Here is a 5,918-nt window from a genome sequence, read left to right on the forward strand (position 1 = left end):
GTTCAGTTTTGGTGCGTATGCGAAACAGTCATTATTTTAAAGTAAATGATAATCATGATAAGCGTGCCTGTTAAGTTAACATATAAATAAACAAAATGATATGATATGGTAACACAGAGGACTCGATCCTATAACAACGAGATGGATCAATACATGTGATATTAATTATGATGTTAATTGATAAATGTATTTTATTGGTTTTTCAATGATTATCGTTATTTAGGTTCACACACCGAAAATTAATAACGGAAATCTATGGAATATTCATGAGTTCTTGATCAATGCATTATAAACGCCATGTGCCAGTTGGATATATGGCGGGAAAATAGAAGAATCAATCGGTCTCCACGGATTTTATCGACATCTTACACAAGTGCAAGATACAGTAAATAATTGGTGGCACGATTCCATAAGAATCATTTTGCTTTATCTTCTTGGCAAAATTAACAGTAGAAAGTGGTGAAACTGTCAGCTAAAGATTTATGCTTGATGTTACAGCATTGGTATAAAGTAACTGGCTTTGAGAGCATGTTTTTGAGCTACCCACATTTGCTTGAAAATGTCACTATCCACGTGCAGTAAACTTAACAAAGTATTGCGTTGGTAGGGAAAAACGTTACCTGCGTTAATTGCGGCATTGCATTCAACGAGAGGAACCAGAAAATCGCGATTTGAAATAGTGCTTTCTGTGAAAGCTTTGGACTTTAGAACGGACATTTTCGAGTTCGGCGATCTATCCAGAAATACGCCATTTTCTGAGCGAAAATCCTACCAAAATGGTCTTAGATATCAAAGAGATCGCAGATGTGACAACTAGTTGGTCGTATATCAAGGAACAGCCGCTTGGGTTTGGTTTTCAAACCATTTGAAAATACACTTGCTGTGGAAGCATTGCGGTTTGTCCGGGTTATCAGCAAAATTAAAGCAGACACGGACATATGTTATATCACCGGAGGTACGCATTGATACAAGGACTTGCACCAGCTATGTGTCATTTCACAAAAATATATCTTTAAAAAATTTACCTGAAAAAAATTTACGAATTCTGCTTGGCGTAACACCCCAGTTGAAACGTCACAAGCCACGTGATTGTGCACCGTACAAGTTGACCGCCAGAGATGAGTGACGTTATTTTGATGTCATTTTACTCTGTGTTATCGCGATAAAACCCGTTATATGTACTTTACTTTAAGTAGTAACAACATTGCATAGAACAAATTATGTAACACAGGGCCCAGTTGTTCGAAACTTTAACAGACTGTTAAACTAACCTTCGGTTAAATTTTGATTGAAAACATTTGTCTTTGTGAGAAACACTGGTATGATGTTTTGATTTTACTGTAAAGACAAATTATGTGACCCATTTGTTCGAAACTTCAACAGGCGATTAAGCTAACTGTCGATTAACTTTTATATTTCAACATTTTAAAAGACTTAGAAAAACAAAGTTATTGTTAAGGATTATGAGCGCTTAAATGTCACATAACTTGAGGTGGGCATTAAGCGTGGATGAATGAAGTCATACTTGACGTCATTTTACTCTGCGTCGTCGCGATACAAAATTGTTTACGTCGATATTTTATGTTGTAATCGTTATTGTGTTGAGGTATATAATGAACAATGAATTTAACGGCAATGACGTTCCTTACGTGGTTTTAAGCACTCCTAAACCTATTGGTGTTGGCACTCGGGCTGTTTCCTCGAGCAATAAAGGTTTAGTCGCAATAATAGCCTCTTCAGGTCGGCCACTGCCGATTAATATATTAATATATATATATAATGTATATTAACTTCGTTATTTTATATGATTAACTGATTAAAACAGTCGAGTAATCACCAGTCGAGTGGTGTTTATTTATACAATAAAAAACTCATTGGTTTAGTCGTGCCAATAACATTTCAGGCCCGCCATTGTCGTTTTATAAGTGTATAGTAATAGGAAAGCAATATTGATTATTGTTCAATCTTTTATATGTATACTAGTATGTACTGAAATCAGTGAGACTGTCTTTAAGTTACAATTTTATCAGTTGCAGGTGCAAATGCTACAGGAATTTTCGATTTTCATTGCGGCGAAAAGGTGGACTTCGTTGCTCTAAATATAGCATCATATTTCTTGAAAGCCTCAGTGTATGAACAAGGCACGTACAGACCTAACAGCAGTTGTACAGTGGCTTTCAAGACAAGACCATCTGATGAATTAACAATACAAATAAAGGTAATTTATTTGTCAAATGATGGATGGATGACGGACGGACAAAAGAAACCACAGTAGCTAATCTGAACAATATTCAATTTATAAATGTAGAAAGAAAATGAATAACTTTCAGATGATTATTAAAGAAGAGTCAATACAGAATGTATAGGCCTACTTAAGTGAAAATAGATATGAATATTCATATTGAAATGAGAATAATATAAATTGCCTTTATTTCCGGTAAAGAAACATAGACAGTCTGGTTTAACAGATTTGAGGATAAGCTTAAAAGACAAAATAAGTCGAATAATGAGAAAATAGATGAATTACTTCAAAATATACAGGACGTACAGACAGTATTAGACTTTGTTTATGGTCAATTGTCCCAGCATGTCAAATCTAAATACTTGATATTAGCCTCATAACTATGTTATAACTGACCGGAATCATGTGCAAGATAAATTAATAGAAAAGTATATTTTAATCTTAAAAATGATATCATATACATGTATATTTCTCTATGGAGTATACCTTTCTTGTGGCACTGTCGAATATACAACGAGTGTAAAAACGGGTCCATAGATATTATTCGATAACCGTCCATTTTATATCGTTTAATTATGCACATCTTGTGTTAAAGAAGTACAACAACAGATAATCGTGCCAGTTTCGTGTAAGTGTATAAAACCGTGGCGGCATTTTGCCTTTCGGTGATATTCATTTTTAAGGTGGTATCACGTTTTGAATTTCCGATGAATGACAAAAAAAATATTCAGTTCATTCCAAAATTCGTCATGTTATGATTCAGCCAAATAGTTTCCTTTTCTCACCAGAAAATAACAATCCTTGTATCTTAATACCGAGGTTTGGTGCCTTTATTACAGATAAAAAACTAAAACAATAGAAATTCTTACGTGACTTCAGTGGGCTCAGCAATTTCAAGCACAAATATTGATGTGGAATGTAAAGTGAGTTACACACTACAATCATCATACCAATATATTTACGAAAAAAATGAATATGCAGAATGGAGAGATAAAAATAATTTTGACAGATCGTGAAAACTAATGACAAATTTTGACAGGTATATGATAACTCATGGACTAATTAAAATTTTGCTGTTATTTCTACCTTCCAGTTTGATTGCTCTTCTATATTGTAGCTTACAACTCATAAATTAAAACAATAAAAGAATTTATTACATACTCATTTGTAATATCCTTTAAGTTCAAATGAAACTTGAAACGTCAATATTTTTCCATATTAATGTTCAAATTTAATATCGGGTGTGTGACGTCATTTGTGACGTCAGTTTCATGTATGCCATCGCGTATAAAAGTTCTTAAACGACGATATTTTCAGTTTTACTCAGGCTAAAGAACAAATTTATATCATTTATATAATAGTTATAAGTATAAATGAGTATGTAATAAAAATGTTATTACATTTGCATCGAGAAATATGCACTCGTTCTTTCGCGGAATAATATTGCGCTCCAGTAAAGTCGCGCATTATTTCCGCTACAGAACTCGTGCATATGTCTCGATACAAATCTAATAACCTGTAAATAGTGTTACCTTACTGTCGTTTTGTCTATCCAGATCACGTAAGAATTCCTATTGTTTAAATCATTTGTCACTAATTAGAGCAACTCACAGTGTTGCAAAAATACAAAACACATCCCATATTTTTACATAGATATTAAGGATTTATCTAATGGAAACACAATTTTAATACCAATTGTGTATTGCAATACTGCTAAAATATCTTAGCCGTGACGTGTCCTCAAAAATCACAACTCACACAAGGGGCAGGACGTGAAGTGGTTGCACACTTGGGTCAAGCGAGCGAAATGGTTGCAAACTTACAAAATGGCGGATATTTTCTGAAATCATCGCGTGTTCGCTTGTTTTTTTTATCAGGTAAGTGGGTTTCTATGGTATTTTGAACTCTATGGATATGTGCATGCATCAGTTCTATGTCTACGTCACACTCGGTTTTGCGTTTCAGGGTTGTAGATTTCGAATTCTCGAAGTTATTGAATGGTCATGTTCATGTTTTGATATTTGAATTTCGTCGTTTCTTGCCGTTTTTTCTATTCTAATGATCAAACTAGCCTGTTTTGGGGCCCTTAAACGAGACAAAACAACTAATTGTGAAGAATTCTATAAACGTTTGGCTCTGCATGTTTTCGGGATAGTGCTATACCCAAATAAATCTTGTTCAAGCTCTTTTTTGTTGCAAACTGGTACTTCAAGCAGTTTCTGTTGCAAACGTTTTCTGAAAAATAGTGTCCAACTATCAGAGAATGTTAATTGTGCAACTCGTGTACATTTCTTTTCTGTTTAGGGTCGTACATTTTTATAGCATCAAATGGCTCTTTGATATTTTAATATAACTGTTGATAAAAAAAAACCTTATCATGTTTTCATGAAACCTGGTAGGATTAGGGTTAGTGTTCATACATAATTTTAACATCTTCCCTGTTTATAAATTCAGCTGTCTAGATTGCAAGCAGAAATAAAATTAAACTTTCGGAGACATTGTCTATAGGTAAATTTTGTCTTTTGGATCTTGTCCATATATACACGCTATACAGACAACGACTTTAACATGCAGTTGTTTTCTTTCAGATCTTTTCAGGTCTAGATGCTATGAACATCAGACGCTATTATGACCCGAGAGTATGAACATGAATCTTCATTAGTTGAACAAACTACGCTAACACGTATATCAGAAATAACCGTTAGGTAAGTGTTATTGTTATCAAAGACAATTTATAAATTTTGTAAGCCTATTCTTATTTTCTAATTCTATTCTGAACCAACAATTTTAGCAACCTGAAGTCAGATACATTTTTTGCGTACACACAAGCAATGTTGGTTACCAACCAGTAATGAAAAGTAAATTAATTGCAGTGCCATAATACAGAAGACATATAAATATTGCTACAGAAATGAATGGCAAGGACAAACATAAATGCCGTTTACTTGCAAAATTTTATTTTAACTGTTAGAAACAAAACAAAAGCGTCAAGTGCAACAGTGTATAATGTTGAATGTTCAGTTCTTTATATTATATATTGTTAATTTTGCATTACATTGCAATATATTACACAAATTACCAGTGTTACTTTTTATTGCAGAGACCACGAGTTTAACCGAAGGAAAGGAAGCATACCAAAGTATGGAACATTAAGAAAATTGAATGATATATCAAGAGGTGTTCGACCAGTTAAGTCACATTACAGAGTTGACGAGTCCACTAAGACTATATTTTGAGCAACCTCACAAATTAAAATACAGCGCAACAGTTCCGCTGTATACAGTTGATTGAAATTGATAAACTATAACAAGAAAATGTTCGGCTGCGATTAAATCCGTCTTCTCTGAAAATGAACAAACATAATTATGATGTTTTCTGTTGATTGCCACCACAAATTTAAATGCCAACTCTACTGTTTTCAATTCTGCCTTAATAAAGTTGCTTGTGTCCAAGATTACATCTTTTTGGATACCGTGCAAAATGATGGGAGCTACATTCATGTTTCAGCAGATGTTACACTGTAACATAGATGAGTTAAAAATTTTATCTCAGTTTTACTCATTGTACATCGTCCATGTGTTTTAGTGTTAGTATCGAATTATTTATTGTTTTGGTACATAGTAGTATAACTTATAAGATATTCAAAGACGACGATTTATGTTTCAGAAACAAAATA

General features: G+C 33.4%; 1 long non-coding RNA gene across 1 annotated transcript; it reads left to right on the top strand.

The window, feature by feature from the left end:
- The first annotated feature begins 4,001 nt into the window (after positions 1-4,001).
- LOC128557473 (uncharacterized) lies at positions 4,002-5,656 on the top strand. Its single transcript, XR_008371177.1, has 3 exons — positions 4,002-4,119; positions 4,831-4,947; positions 5,343-5,656. It is a non-coding gene; the product is annotated as an uncharacterized LOC128557473 (long non-coding RNA).
- The last annotated feature ends 262 nt before the right edge of the window (positions 5,657-5,918 follow it).

The sequence above is a fragment of the Mercenaria mercenaria genome, chromosome 5 (genome assembly GCF_021730395.1).
Source record: "Mercenaria mercenaria strain notata chromosome 5, MADL_Memer_1, whole genome shotgun sequence".
NCBI classification, from domain to species: Eukaryota; Metazoa; Mollusca; class Bivalvia; order Venerida; family Veneridae; genus Mercenaria; species Mercenaria mercenaria.